At 39.6% G+C, this 16,858-nt stretch overlaps 1 pseudogene; it reads right to left on the bottom strand.

Annotated features, from left to right (window-relative positions):
* Positions 1–8,371: 8,371 nt before the first annotated feature.
* On the bottom strand, positions 8,372–10,040 carry LOC114034777 (annotated as a pseudogene).
* Between the last annotated feature and the right edge of the window lie 6,818 nt (positions 10,041–16,858).

The raw sequence follows: 16,858 nt of genomic DNA, 5'->3' as shown, positions 1-16,858 counted from the left end.
AACCATTAGGCTGGCAAAGCACCAGGTATAGATGAGCAAAAGATGTTGTGTCCTCAATAGCAGCAATAGCCTCAGGAGCCTACTCAAGCTCCTACTACACAAGTGGAGAACTTTACATTATTTTTTTAAAAATTTCATTTCATAGGACAATGAATGATTATCAAATTTAATCTCATTTTAGTTGGCCTAGTCTTCTAACCTACTGAGATATTTTTGGATCTTGACTCTGTTATCCAATGTTAGACATCCCTCTCAGCTTTGTGTCATCTGCACATTTCATGAATATGCTATCAATACTTTTATCTGAACCTGAAATGTAAAACCAATGAACCAAGGAAGGGTAAGCTGGATGTGGTCAGACACAAGATGGAAAAATTAAACATTGACATCTTGGGTGTCAGTGAACTCAAGTGGATGGTAATGGGTGAATTTGATTCAGGTGATCGTTACATATACTACTGCAGGCAAGAATCCCTTAGAAGAAATGGAGTAGCCCTCATAGTCAATAAAAAGGTGAGAAAAGAGTACTGGGGTATAACCTCAATAATAACAGAATGATATCTGTTCAAATCTAAGGCAAACTATTCAACATCAGAGTAATATAACTCTATGATCCAACCACTGATGTTGAAGAAGCCAAATTTGATCAGTTCTATGAAGGCCTACAACATTTTCTAGAAATAACACCTCAAAAAAGATGTCATATTCATCATAGATGATTAGAATACTAAAGAAGGTAATCAAAAGATAATTGGAATAACAGGCAAGTTTGACCTTAGAGTACAAAATGGAGCAGGACAGAGACTAAGAGAGTTTTGTCAAGATAACTCACCAGTCATAGCAAACACTCTTTTTTCAACAATCCAAAAGGCAACTTTACACATAAACATGACCAGAAGGTCAATATTGAAATCAGATCGATTATATACTTTGTAGCCAAAGTATATAATATATAGTATGTGTAGACTGTATGCAGTCAGCTAAAACAAGACCTGGAGCTGACTGTGGCTCAGATCATGAGCTTCTTTTTGTAAAATTGAGTCTTAAATTGAAGAAAGTAGAGAAAACCATCAGACAATATAGATATGACCTAAATAACATCCCTTATGAATATGAAGTGGAAGTGATTAATAGATTTAAGGGATTAGATCTGGTAGAACTAATCTGGTAGTTCCTGCAGAACTATGGACAGAGGTTTACAACAACAAAAAACATTCCAAAGAAAAAGAAGAGAAAGATAATGGCTAAAGGAAAGAGAAAGGGAAAGAAAAAAAAAGGAAAGATATTCTTAACTGAATGCAGAATTCCAGAGAATAGCAAGGAAAGATAAGAAAGTTTACTTAAATGAGCAATACAAAGAAATAGAAGAAAACAATAGAGTGGAAAGACAGATTTCCTCAAGAAAATTAGAACTTTCAAGGGAATGTTTCATGCAAAAATGGGCATAAGAGAAGAAAATGATAGAGACTTAACAGAAGTAGAAGAGATTAAGAAGTGGCAGGGATATACAAAAGAAAGATCTTAACATTGCTGATAACCATGATGGTGTGGTTATTGATCTAGTGCCGTATCTCCTGGAGAATAAAGTCAACTGGGCCTTAGGAAGTATCACTAACAATAAGGCTAGTAGAGGTGACAGAATTCCATCTGAGGTATTTAAAATCCTAAAAGATGATGCTGTTAAAGTGCTGTACTCAATATGCCAGCAAATTTGGAAAACTTAATAGTGGCCATTGGATTGGAAAAGATCAGTTTATGTCCCAATCATAAAGAAGATGTAAGACTAGAGGTCAGTGGAGAGGTTAGGACTGGGTAAGTAGTTTTGAGAATCATTAGCCTAGAGGATAATTAAACCCATGGGAGCTGAAAACATCACCAAGTGGAATAACTATAAAGGGAAAAGAAAGGGGGACCAGGATAGAGCCCTGTGAGACATTCATGGTTAGCAGCCATGACCTGGTTGAAGATTAAGCAAAGGAGATTGAGGAATGGTCAAATAGATAGGAGAACCAGGAGGAAACCTAGAAAGAAGATAGTATCAAAAAGAAGAGGATGATTGACAGTGTCAAAGGCTGTGTAGAGATCAATAAAGATGAGAATTGTACTTTGCCTTGACAAGGGAAAGGACCACCTCATTATGTGAGACAGGGATGAAGATGGAGACAGTTTCAGAAGGCATGTGGGAGATGGGAGATAAGGAGGAGGGGAGAAGAGGAAGCTCTTGATGAATGGTCTCATTTTTTTTTTCAGTAAAATATGAGGTAAAGTTCTCAGCTGAGATGGTGTCAGGAGGGGAACTATGGAAGACTTAAAGAAAGATGAAAAGGTTTGGAAAAGTGGTCCTAGTGACTGGAATAGTGAGTCAGTTAGAGAGGGGGAAAAGGATTGCCTTACTGCAGTGAGGGCCTAGTTGAGATTATGCAATATAAATTTGTAGTGGTTCCAGTCAGCACAGTTTCATTATTTTCTCCGGCCTTATTTTGCATGTGAATAGAAGCAAATACAGTGGCTGGTGGGAATAATTCAGGGCTGAGGCTTGGTGAGGCAAGCTAGACCACAGGGGAAGGGGAAGGGGAAGGGGAAAGGGAAAGGGCATCAACATTTATAGAGCACCTAGTATGTTCCTGGAACTATGCTCAGTGCTTTACAAATATTATCTCATTATTTTTTTATTTGATTTGATCATATTTGGGGGTGAGGGATTCAAGAAAAGAGCACAGTGTAGAGTTGAATTGGTTCACTAAGGAGTCAAGATAGGTAATAGAGGAGAGCAGAACCTGGTCCTGATGGCTTGAATTCATCAGAGGCAGTTAAGCACTTCCTACCCTTTCTTGCTTAACTTGGGTTTGAACCCCCTATATTAACTAAACCAAAGATCATTTTTCTAGGTGGAGAAAAAAAAGCACATAAATAATTGAGTGTTTTGACTTTCTCTCTGTCTCCTGTTACCCTCATCTAATCTATCCAGAGCAGTAGTTCCAGTCCTTTTAACATCTTCTTTGTTTCCCCCAAAGTAACTAAATAAAACCTTTTCATTGTCATAGAGTTCTCCAGTAGCCTCAGCTTATTCTGAGCTTTAGGACTCCTGATGGTATTGTTATAGGACTGTGGCATTCTTTGAAATTCAGCCTCTGTTACCTTTTCTTGCTTCAATTATCTATGCCAGGGCTTCTTAACCTTTTTTTGGTGTGTGCCATGGGCCTCTTTGGCAGTCTGGAGAATCTGACAGATCTCTTTTAAAGATAACGTTTTTAAATAATTGAAGAAAATGTTAAATCTCATTAGAATTTAGTGATCAAAAAGAGTAATTCTTTCCATTCAAGACAGTTGATCCCCTGAAATCTACCCACAATTACCTTGGGGGAAGTGTCTGTGAACCACAGATTAAGAATTCTTGATCAAAAAAAACCCCCCAAACTCTTGACCTTTGCATTTCTTTGAAAAAAAATTTAACAAGAGTGATGAAGAAAAGAATCAGGTAGAGAGAGCATAGTAGAACACCTCTACAATCTGATCTTCCCAGGAGATTCATTATTTAGGTTTATTTCCTGTATCTGACATTTACTTGTGCAACCTTGGGCATTTGATCTCCCTGGACCTCCGTTTCTTCACGGACAAAATGAGGGGGTTGGACTAGATGACCTCTAAAGGCCCTTCCAACCACAGATCTATGATCTCATCATCCTTTGATATCCCTACCTGCTGCCTATGCCACTTTATGTAAGGATGAATAATATCTATAAGGATAATGAAATCTTGGGTAGAAGGCTAAAGGATTTGGGGGTGTAGATGGTAGGGTTTTAAAAAATCACTTCTCCCAGCTGAAAGGTCAGACTTTAGAAGAGATGGGAAGATTTAGGAAGTGAATTCCTGTCTATGGTATAGGATGGAAAAACAGGATTCAGCTTTTTTTAGGCTACGGCTTGATATAAAATTGATGAGATCTTGGCATCTCATGAGGATCAGAAATGACATGTTTGGTTTGGTATTTGCCAATCTAACTAATCAAGAGAGCTTTAAACTGAAAATGGAGGGGGTGGGGAGAAAACAATAAATCTGAATGCTATGGAAGACATTAAGTAGAAGAAATGATAACAATTGAAGCTATCCATTTGTTCACAGTAAAAAACAACTGTTAAGTGGATGAAATATGGTGTGGCCAATACTTTTTTGCCTCTGGATGTCTATGGCCCCATTTTAAGAAGAGGACACTGAGGCCCATAAAGATTACGTGACTTGTCGAAGATCACATGGATAGTAAAGAACAGAGTTGGGTTTGAGTCCAGGTCCTCTAATTCCAAATCCGCTGCTTCTTCCATTTGACTATCTTGCCCCTGCTGTGGTGAACCATGGTGTAAGTAGGTATACCATCTGTCCAGTCACATTTAGACTCATGACTAACCATTAGAACAGTCCTCCACAACATATGACCTGCTGGCTGCTTGTGGTTTACCAAAGGATTTTGGGCGGCCTGCAAAAAATGTAGAGGATGTAAAAAAAAAAAACGTAAAGATGTAATGAGTGCTCTGTCCATGCCCCACTTAATCTGCCTTCCACTAGCCATTATTGTGCCCATCATGTAACTTGGCCCACTAAGCGATGAGCGGCAACAACTTCTCCGCCTTGCTGCACAGGCGCCCTCCAAGTTACCAGTGTCTGGTGCTCTCTCTAAGGTCAGACACTCACTTCAGTATTTCTTTGTATGGGAGCAGTTGCTGTGGAGACTTTTTGGTTCTAACATTAAAGTTTTTGGGGTGACTGTAAAATGAGTGATAAAAAAAAATGGAAGGTCAAACAAGAACATGGAGTGTTTAATCCAGAGTGGACAAATAGATACTTGTTTACTTACATGAGAGACAAAACATTGTGCCTTGTTTGCCAAGAAGTAATAGACGTTCGGAAGGAATACAATCTTTGTCAACATTTCGAATCAAAACTACCTGGCTTAAGCAAATTGGACACCAATGAAAAAAAATTAAAGGCATCCAAATTGTTGAAAAATCTCAGTGAGGAATAATGGTTTTTCAAGAAAGTAAACTCAAAAAATGAGGTGGCTACTAAATCACATTTCTAAAGAAATAGATTTCAAACATGATTCCAGAGTGTGATATACTAATTGCTGACAAGAAGTGTAATATGTCCCATTAACTAAATGTAAACAGTAAGAAAACCTGAAAAATGTATTAAAACTTATACTACTTGGCAAAATTTTTTTAATATTCATATGATTTCATGATAAACAAATATTTTAAGTAATAAGTGTAATTAATTGATATTAATTGAAATTTCCCTTTTTTAATATTTTTTTTTGCAAAATAGTTTAATCATTAATTATATCTTTACTTGAAAAGTGAGCTGCTAAAAACATCTGCAACCCAAAGAAGTTTAACCTATTTTAATTTTGGCCCCTACCTACTGCCAAATTGTGAAGGTCTGCATTAGAATGAGAACTCCTTGAGGGCAGGGATTGTTTTTAGCTCATTTTTGTAACCCTGGAACTTAGCATAGTGCCTGGCACAAAGTAAGTGCTTTAATAAATGCTTGTTGATTAACTAACTGTCTTAACCTTGTTATAGCACTGTATGACACATAGGAAGAAAAATCTCATTTCTATGATGTGCAGAGCATTAGATTTTTTTTTTTTTAGGCAATTGAGGTTAAGTGACTTGCCCAGGATCACACAGCTAGTAAGTGTCAAGTGTTTGGTCTGAGGCCATATTTGAACTCAGGTCCTCCTGACTTCAGGGCCAGTGCTCTATCCACTGCACCGCCTAGCTGCCCCCCAGAGCATTAGATTTTTAAAAAGTCTTTTTGATACATTTTGTTTCTATACCAATTATTTCCCTATGTGCTTTGATATTCATACTATTTTCTCTTGTAATATCCCCTCCTCTGCCAAATCCCAAATAGTTAAACAAACCCACCAACACGTCAAATTAATCTATTGAAGTGTGCAAAATGCATACATCTGTATCATCCCAAGAGGAGGGAGATGTATTTCATCAACTGTCCTCTGGAACCAGAATCAGTCACTGAATTTAATTGGAGCCCCTTTTTGGTGTTGTTTTCCATAACATTACTGTGGTCATTTTTTATATTCTCTTGATTGTTTCTTATTTCAGCTCCATATCAGTTGATGAGAGGCAAAGTTGAAAAGTGGATGAAGTTGGACTTGGAGCGAGGAATATCTTGGTTCATGTCCTGACTGGCACAGACTAGCTGTGTGACCCTAGGAAAATCTCTCAGTGCTCTAGGCAACTCTTTATAAGTTGCAGAAAAGATGCTGAACAGCATTACTAGAGGTAGTTTTCTCACCAAAGTTTTCCATATAACAGTGAAATCATAGGGACAGTACTTATCCCTGTTCCATCAGTTCATATGAATATTTCTCAGATTTCCTCAAGTTTACCCTTTCTTATATTATAATGATATTTTATTCTATTTTATTACATTGATATACTACTAAAGGAACTTTGCAATTTCCCAAAAGCAATTCCTTCTGTTCTCCATCTGTTCAATTCTAGTTTGAACTTGTCCATCGGCAGTGTCTATTTTATGTATGCATGTATGTATCTTTAGAGATAGGTATAGGTATATATGAATGTATGTATGAATATATAAATATGTACACACATACATACATACATGGGCATATGTATGTCTATATGTGCATTTATGAATGAGCTCTATAGGTTGTCCAACTAATTGGATGTCATAATCTGGACAAGAGATGTTTTTGTCCACTTAGTCTTTACTGTATAAATGGCTGTCAGATTCTTTGGAGTGTTTATGAATTTCATTTTGAAGGCACTGCTTTCTCCCAGTGCTTGATGCCACCTAAACAATATCCTTCACCAATAGGAATCTCTGGAAGATCCCAGAGTCTATACAGAATCCCTTTTCAACATGGACTCTGCCCTGGGTCTTCCCCGTGACAGTGGCAGACATCTTTGACAAGCACACATCACCCTGTTTTATTCCTCATCTAATTTTAGCGATCAAAGCAACAAAGTTATACGCCATTATATCTTTCAAGGAGTCCCGATTAATGTTGATACATGGATGGGAGAAACCCTGTTGGAGGAGAGCCTTTCCCCTCAAACCCACTCCTCTTCCTAACTTTCCTATTAGTATTGAAGATACTGGCCTCCTCTTAGTCACCCAGACTCACACCCTATCATATCCTTACTTTCTCATCCCCCTATCCTAGCTATTGCTAAGACCTGTCAATTTTACCTTCATGAAAGTTCTTGTTTACACTTCTTTATATCCTCTGACACTGCCGCTACCCTAGTACAAACCCTCATCACCTCACATTTGGATTATTGCAACAGCCTGTTGGTTAGTTTCCCTGCCTCAAATCTCTCCCCACTCTAGTCCATTCCCCACTCAGTTGTCCATCGATCTTCCTAAAGTACAAGTTTTACCATGTCACCTTCCTATTCCATCAACTCCAGTGACTCCCTATTACCTTCAGGATCAAATATAAAACCCTCTGTTTGGCTTTGAAAGCTCTTTATAACTTGGCCCTCTTCTACTTGTCCAGTCTTAACTATATCTCATTCCAGCCATGTACTCTGCACTTCAGTGACACTGGCCTCCTTCATCTGTTCCTTGTACAAGACATTCTATCTCCTCACTCTAGAAATTTATACTGGCTGTGTTTCTTGCCTGACATGTTCTCCCTCCTCATCTTTACCTCCTAGCTTCCCTCAAGTCCCAATTAAATCCCACCTTCTGCAAGAAGCCTTTCTCCATCTACCTTAATGCTAATGCCTTCTCCCTGTTGATTATTTTCAATTTGTCCTGTATTTATCTTGTTTATACCATTTTTTTGGTATGTTGTATCCCTCATTGGACTGTGAAGTCCTTGAGAGCAGGGACTATGTTTTTTTCCCTTCCCTTTCTTTTTGTTTCCCCAGTGCTAAGGTACTGTTTCAGTGCCTGAAACATTTTTTGTTGTTTTATAGGTGCTTGTTGACTGATTAAAACAAATAGACTTTTTTTTGCCTTGATAAATATTATTCCAGTTTATTACAAGAAAAAAAAGTATATGTTTTGTTTGGTATTCATTTGAAGACATTTGATCTGTTTTAAATGACCTCTTTCTTTTGTAATCAGGCAGTGAAAAAAAGTAGAGATCTCTCTTTTTTTTGTGATTGTATGTAATACATAATGGAGTTCACCCAGCATGTGATCTTGTCTGGCTTCTAATCCAAATATTTGCCGTCCTCGTTCAAGTCTTAGCTCCAGCTGAAGAGGCTCCAGTCAAAGGGCATAGGGCGGCCCACCAAATTCTGGGTTCCATTCCATCCCCAACATGGTGGTCAGGATCTTTTAACCATGAGAAACTCTCCAGAGCTTAGGGCCTTCCCTTGCTGGAGCCCACCAAGACTGTGGGGAGCTGTTGCTATGAAGGGTGGCATATCAGCGTTTTTGTTTCAGCCATTACTGCTGTCCTGACTTCTTCTCCTTCTGGAAGCTAAAGCTTGTTCTCATGCTCAATTTCCATTGTTTCTGAGCAAAGTAATCAGCCCAGGCAGTGCTCACTCAGGATTTCAGGATATAATTCACCTTCAGCACACTCTCATTGATAGTAGCAGCATCTGACTCAAAGTAGAGACCTCTGTAGAGTAGAGATGGTTAGATAGCTAAGTTTAAACATTGTGTGACTTGGGCTTTTTTCTTCAGCAAGGTCGCAGGCACATAGCAGATTGGAATCAGTTGAAATGGGCTTCTGCTTAATCCTGAACTTTGTGCTGGCCTTTCAGTTAGAGATGGTCTTTCTCCACTTTGTCTCCAGAGATACCTAGCTATACATTTGTCGTGAATCTGAGTCGGTGAATCATGCTGACTTTGAAAGATTTGTAATGGTGACTGGACAGCATGTCTTGGACTGTGGCTGTCAGTCTGAGGATCCTCCTCTGAAATCCCTTCTCCCCTGGAACTGTTCTCTCACACAAGGCAGAACTCCAAAGTGCTCTGGCCCTCTAGGTGCTCTTTAGATGCTACGTGGCAGCGCTGAAGGGTGCATTCTAAGTCCACGGGGACTTTGGGCTCCACCCTGTTTCTCCAGAAGATACCTGACTCCCTCTGAGAGCCCTTCCTCCATTTCAGTGCCTTCTGTAAGATGTTCTTCATGATGATCTTCATACTGTCCACCTGAATAAAGGAGAATCCATCAGCAGCATTTATTTGAACAAAGAGTGACTGTTTGGCTGTAAGACCAAGAGATGAATACTTCTTAACCAAGGCCAAAGTGGTAAAGCCAAATTTATGAATGGGCTCATTGGAATCCAGGGGAGGGAAGTCTGCATCAACCTCACCAACGTCCTAAGCAATATGGTGACAATAAGCACTGACATTGTCATTGAGCTTGGGTTCTCGTCTTTCACTTGTGTAGTGCCAGCAGATTAGGCCAATTAGGTCATGCACTTTGGCATGTGCTATGGTCACAACTGTCATTGGTAGCAGTCTGTCTTGGCTTGTGTGCAGTGGGAGGTAGATATCAATTTTTTTGGTTGCAGTGGTCCCTATATGACCCTTACCATCAAATTTGGAATACTCATTAAAAGGATTATTCAGCTGGAGCAGGCACTGCTCTAGGTGCAAGGAGAGAAGCAATGGGCTTCCCCACACTTGAAGACTTGACTTTGAAGTTCTTTTTTTTCAAACAATGAGCTGAGCTCCTCTGAATGAGAAGCATTTCTTTCTTTTCATGGGACATTCTTGCATTCTATCTGGTTTTGTCTCTCTTTTCAAAGTCATTCTAATCTTTGAGCTGTGTTTGAGTGTCTTCTGATGCCAAAGTCCCAACTTGAGGTAATGTCAACAGATTGGACATAGATATAGCCCTGAGTTTCAACATTGCTTCTTGGCATTTCTGAGCCATCATCTCCAGGCACCAAAGGTCAATGAAACTTTTCCAGATCTATATCATGATCAATCAGGACCATCTCACCCATCCCTGTGTCATCGCTGGCCATATGGGATTGTCAGATATGAGCTAAGATGATCATTGGGTTGTCCAAGAAGGCCATTCTTTATGGAGGTCAATTTCCTTATAAGTCTACTTTCTCCTCTTGATATTGTTTAAAGGAACCACTGGAATCCTTGGGACAGGGAGTGAAAGAGGGTGGGAGGAGGGTTGTATCTGAGCTGGGGTCTCCTCCTAGGACAAGTTCCACTCCACTTTCTGGGGCTCTCCCCTTGCCCCAAGTCAAGCTTGGATTGGCCTTGCCACTCTCACAGCCCAAGCCATGGCTCAGGCACAGACAACAAATTGGCTTTTAAAAGAAAGTACACAGTGATCACAGATCATTTGAACCCTTGATAACATCGGTATTCCATAGTTTATTCAGCTATTGCCCAATCAATGGGCATCTATTTTGTTCCTCTGTGTGTGTGTGTGTGTGTATGTGTGTGTACCAGCACGAAGAATACTGTTATGAATACTATGTTTTATATGAGACCTTTTCTTTCTGTCTCTGACCTTGCTGCACAAGGCTAGTACTGTGATAGCTGGGTCAAAGGGGAAAGAATTAGATTTTGCAAAGTTTATAGTCATAAGTAATTAAGCAAAAAAAAATCCATAAAAATAGTGCTCTTCAAAGACTTGTTGCTCAACAAATTTTGATGAATTGAATTGAAAATAGTCTCAGGTGAAACTGACAGATGTGAGGGAGATGCCTGGTTACTTTCAGTTTCTTCTCTCTGTTATTTCATGAATTTATTTGTTTATTCGGGGGCCTGCAATAAAAACGGTGCCAGTACTAGTCATGGTGGCTAACCAAGTGGAAGATGGGATGTAATTGAAACCATCGATCATGGAATATGACTCCTGAGTAAAGCTACAGATGACTACATCTGTGTTCAACAGAAGGCTCTGTTCATATTATCTGAGGAGGGATATCAGCTGTGGGATGTGTGATCTCCAGTATTTAGATAAATACTGAAGACAAACTTCATGGCTAGCTTCATAGTTCAGCTCAAAAAAGGAGTTGGTTTGGCACTCATCTCTGCTACACTTGCTAAAGGACTCATCTATACACTAAGACATTGGTGATTAGAGCTTAGTAGCAATTGTATGGGATCCCTTCATAGGTAGTGAACTCTCAAGTCAAGAATGGATGACTACTTTTTAGGGCTACTATAGAGGGGATTCCTATCCCCAAATAAGTTGGATGAAATGTCCCCTGGAAACCCTTCCAACTCTGTTATTCTATGAACAATCAAAGTTCATTGTGACTGGCTGGTACCCCTCAAATTGGCAACACTGATTGAACTGGGCACTCTTTCAATTGGTTACTTGATTTAGGGGCTGGTCATTTTATGAAATCAAGAATTGGAGCTCATTGGACCTCAGAAACGTTCTTTTCTAACTCCCACATTTTATCGATGAAGAAACCAAGAGCTGGAGAAGTTAAGAAAATTGCTCAAGGACGTATAGGTAGTAGAGATCAGAGGTGGGATTAGAACCCAGATCTCTATTTCCGGAGCCATAGCTCTCTCTATTCCATCTAACTAAACGGGAAAATCAGTAAGTGGCTCAATATATTTGTGTAACTAGATATTGCCTTATGTATGTATTGGAACCCCTGCCTTAGACTAAGAAACTAAACTAAAGACCTTCCACTCAGAGAGGTTCCTTCTACCACAATGCATAAAAGTTTCCAAATGTACATAGATATAAAACTCAGAAATCATTTCTGGAGCCAAATCCCCATCTCCTCTTTCTGTGTTCCTTAATGTGATACTGGAATCAACATTGCAAATTGTGTAAGCAGCACCCTGGATATCTGTTAACTATAAACTTGAGTGGTGGGAAGGTGGTAGTTGAATGACTTACATCCTTGTTTACAGATGGGTTGCTTCAAAGCCAAAAAGCTTTCCCCTAGGTAATCATTAACCCAGAAGGCATTTTAACTTCTTCCTTTTCCAAGTCTACAAAGTAAATGCCAGAAACAAACACAGTAATTGCCAGAGCCAAGATTTGAACCCAAGTTTTCTGCCTCCCTATCTTGTGTTCTTTCCAGGACAAAAAAAAAAATCTTATTTGCCTTATCATGAAATCCCTTCTCTAATTTCCAGTGTTTGGCAAGTAATAAATGGCAACAGGTTTCAAGAAAGGAAGAAAGACAGTGTAGAGCTGAACTGTTTCACTAAGGAGTCAAGGTTGGAAAGGGAGGAGAATTTAGTGAGAGCGAGGGTGATGACTTGAGAAGGACCTGAAGGGTGGAGGGTTTGGAGGTCATAGTGAGGGTGAAGAGTATGATCAGCAGTAGTAAGTCATAGGGAGAGATGGAATGATTTAAGATTATGATCAGAAAGAACAAGTTCAGAGCCCTGTAGCATGGAAACTCAAAATGAGTCAATAGTGTGATACGATGCCAAACAACTAAGGTGCTCTAAGGTCAGTGTCCTGAATGAGGGAGGTGATAATCCTGTGGTTATTTTACTCAGGGATATTGTGTTATGTTCTAGGTATTTTATATCATGAGGGACATTGATAATGCAGAGATTGTCCTAGGTTAGGCAAACATGAAGGCAAAGGATCTTCAGATTATATCACACGAGGGTCATTTGAAGGAATTGTGTATTTTTACCCTGGAGAAAGGTGGGAAGTGAGGACTGGAAAGGTGGGAATCATCTGAGCCTCAGTGTTCAACATTTAATAAACGTTTATTAAATGTCCCACATACTTTTAATAAGTGTTTGTAGGATGTAGAGCACTATGTCAGAGCACTGGAAGAAATAGAAATATAATTAAGACGCAGTCTCTGCTTTCATGGAGTTTCTAATCTAGTAGGGAGATAAAATTGTTGTTGTTGTTGCTGTTGTTGAGTCATGTCTGACTTTGTGACCCCATTTGGGATTTTTTTGGCAAAGATAGTGGAGAGGTTTGCCATTTCCTTCTCTAGTGCGTTTTACAGATAAGGAACTAAGGCAAACAGGTTAACTGACTTGCCCAGGGTCACACAGCTAGTAAGTATCTGAGGGCAGATGTGAACTCAAGAAGATGAGTCTTCCAACTTAAAGCCCAGCACTCTATCCACTTTGCCATCTACCTGACCAGATAAAACATGTTGTTGTTCAGTTGTTCAGGCATGTCCAACCCTTTTTGACCCTGGGGATCATATCAAACCAATGCTGTTAATGGGGTTTTATTGGCAAAGATACTGGAGTGTTTTGTCACTTCCTTCTCCAGTGGAGTAAGGCAAACAGAGGTGAAGTGACCTGTCCAGTGTCACACAGCTACTAAGTGTCTTGAAGTTGGATTTGAACTCAAGTCTTCCTGACTTCAGGTCCAGCACTCTACCCACTGAACCACCTCGCTGCCTCCTAGATAAAATATAAACATTTAAATATGATACAAATGAAAAGATATGACAGGTGAATGTGATGAGTAGTAAGTAATATAAAAGAACAGATGAAGAAAAATCACTTCTGGTGGCTTTATAATCTGCTGCCAGGGAATGGCCACCTCCTCCCCGGTAAGGAAAAGCAGTCTCAGAGGCCTTCCCTGGTTTCTCAGTTGATGAGCAGAAAGATGTCCCTTGGCTTTGACAGCTGACTCAGGTAGCTGACAAAGATCCTCTTTGTCAAGTTAAAAAGTAGCCCCTTCATCTCTTATGGTCTTCAAGAAAAACTCCAGTGCTGAGAATCCCTTCCCCCAAGGCAATTACTACATCATCTTAGAAACAAGAACATAGAAAACTTCATTACTACAAAAAAGTCAATTTTGACACTGGCCTTTTCTCTTTCTAAGCCATAGAGCTTTTCGAGGAGTGAATCCTAAATGCAGCTCAGAAAGAAACAAATCCCTTTTCCCTCTCTGATATCATGTTAATCTCAACTGTTCTCTTTTGTTCTGTTGTACCTACAGGATATATGGGACTCTAATGTACTATAAGGTTCCAGTCTCACTCAGGACAGCAGTCAGACAGTGTATTAAGGAGTCAAGAATGTTTTAAAGAATGATTTTCCAAAAAAGTAAACAAAACTGGATCTTAGAAAAACCACAAGAGATCAGCTAGTCCTGCTCAGCGAGTCTGAGCAAAGCTATAGTATATCCATCCAAGACAGCTGCCTTATCTTTCCTATCCTTTGTGAAAAAGAAGGAATTTCTACAAGACCAGTCCTACCCTCTACTTGCTTAATAGGTTCAATTCTATGTCTCTGCACATCAGAAAAAGAGGGGCATGGCAATGGCTTTCAACTGTTGTGACCTTCAGACTTAGCACCCTCTCAATCCATCAGGCCATGACCCTGGGCACCACTCCTGACAACAATGAAAATCTGAATTGACCATGCATCAATCAATCAATCAATCAATCAATAAGCATGTGTTAAATGCCAACTATGGGCTAGGTGTGGAAGAGGCAAGTATAAATAAAGAAATAATTCCTGCTAATAAGGATCCGATTTCTAATAAGTGGTGCATATTGTATATTTATAGGGCAGCGAGGAGGCACAGTGGATAGAGCAACAGGCCTGGAGTCAGAAAGATCTGAGTAAAGACACTTACTAGTTGTGTGACCTTGGGCAAATCACTTAACCCCGTTTGCCTCACTTTCCTCACCCATAAAAAGAGCTGGAAAAGAATATAGCAAACCACTCTGGTATCTTAGCCAAGAAAATACCAAATGGGGTCATGAAGAGTGGGACGTGACTAAAATTACTAAACAATAACAGATTGTAAATTTATACACACACACACATACTTATATATAGCACCAACACAACATGAGTTAATACAAATATGTACAAAGTAATTAAATATAAGATAGTTGGGAGGAGAGTCCTAGAGGCTGGGGAAGTCAGAAAAGTTTTCATGCAGAAGATGATGCTTGAACTCTACTTAAAGGAAGAGAGGGATTCTGGCAGGGGATAGGGAAGGAAATGCAAAGGCAGGGAGATGAAACGTGAAGTAAATGTTGGGTGTGAAGATCCTATGATTGCACAGTTTGAAATTGCTATCCAATATGACTGGAAAGACAGTTTGGGGCCAGGTTATTCAGGGCTTTAAAAGCTAAACAGAAGACTTTTTATTTGCTCCTTGAGTCATTTGGAAGCTGCTGGAGTTGATTGTGTAGGGAAGTCGCATGATCTGTGCTTAAGGGAAATCATACTAGCAGCACCCTGGAGGATGGATTGGAGTAGAGTGAGACCAGAAGAAGGGAGGTTTAGGAAGCCTTTGCAATAATCTGAGTGAGAAGTCATGAAAGCCTGAACTAAGGTGATAGCTGTGTGAAAAGAGAGAAGGAGTCAGATGCAGGAGATGTCATGAAAGTAAAAATGAAAAGATTTAGCAATTGGTTGGATATATGGGGTGAGGAAGAGTAGGGAGTCAAGGATAATGCTGAAGTTATGAACCTGGGAAACTGGAAGGATTATTTCTTTGCACAAATAAGGAAGTTTGGAAGGAAAGAGGGTTTGGGAGAAAAGATAATGAATTAGATTTTGGACAGGTTGAGTTTAAGATGTCTCCAGGCCATCCAGTGTGAAATATCCAATAGGTAGGTTTTAAGGAGAGAATAAAGGTCAGAGAAGAGACTGGGACTGGATACATCGATCTGGAAGTCATCCCCATAATTAAACCCATGGGAACTGATGAAGTTACCAAGGGAGAATTAGTATAGAGGGAGAAGGGAAGGATGATGAGCCAGCAAAAGAGAATAAGGAGTAGTCAGACAGGTAGTGACCCAGTTGGCACACCACATGGAGACCAAGCTCCATTATCCATGGCTGAGGGTATTTTTGATTCATCATTATTACTATTGTCTGTGGCAGGAAGGAAATAAACATTTATATAATTCTTACTCTGTGCCAGACTCTGTGCTAAGTGATTCACAAATAGTAACTCATTTTATACTCACAACAACCCTGGGAGGTAGGTACAATCACTACTCCCACTTTACTGTTGAGGAAACTGAGGCAGGCAGAAGTTAAGTGACTTGCCTAGGGACACACAACTAATAAGTGTCTGAGGCTGTATTTGAACTCAGGTCTTCTTGTCTCCAGGCACAGCATCTACTGTGCTATCTAGCTGAATGAGATCAGAACTAGGTCCCCTTGTTGGAAGAGGGCTACTTTGTTCCATGGTGCTGCTGATTTTTACATATGTAATAACTCTCTGTGTTTGTACATTATCTCTCTACTACACCACATGCTCCATGAGGGCAGAAACCAACTCTTATCTAAATTTTGTATTTCCCCCTGGCTGAGCCTACTGCTCTGTATACAGTAGATGTTTAATAATTTTCTTAAATGAATCTTGTTTGATAGCAGAGAAGAAAATAATAAGTTTAATTTTAGAGAGTCATCTCCCAGAGTTTGGATATAAACCTGGAAGTCAATAATATGAAAATGGAGAATATTACTTTTCTCCTGGTTAGGATAAATTTTAACCAAAGCATAGTACAGGAGTTAAGCAATCTCTTTGAAGGTGAATGTGACCTAAAAGGACTCTTGGAATCAAGTTTCCTACAAACATACAGGATGTTAAATTGTTGTTTTTTTATGTTAAAAAAAATGAATCATTGAAACTTTTTCTTTCCTTTGAGGGTCTAAGAGAGAAATGTGGCTGTCAATTCCCTTTTGCTGCCTCTGAATCACAGAGTGTCAGACTTGGAAGAGATCTCAGAGAGCATCTGGTCCAAACCCATCTGAAGTGGAAACCCTACTCTGGTTTTCTTGGTAGAGGCTCAGCCAGGCCCTCCGCAGGTGTTACATAAAGAAGTTAGTGCCTGGTCATACACTCCTAGCAAATAAGTCTCTATAAACCTTGTTATGTTCTGTTTAAACATTCTTGAAAATTGCCTAGATCTGGAAGGGCCTGTTCAATCTGTTCTGAGGC

This window comes from Vombatus ursinus, unplaced genomic scaffold (assembly GCF_900497805.2).
Source record: "Vombatus ursinus unplaced genomic scaffold, bare-nosed wombat genome assembly UNPS02009062.1, whole genome shotgun sequence".
NCBI classification, from domain to species: domain Eukaryota; kingdom Metazoa; phylum Chordata; class Mammalia; order Diprotodontia; family Vombatidae; genus Vombatus; species Vombatus ursinus.
The sequence above is the reverse complement of the archived record's forward strand: the minus strand, read 5'-3'. Positions and strand labels throughout refer to the sequence as shown.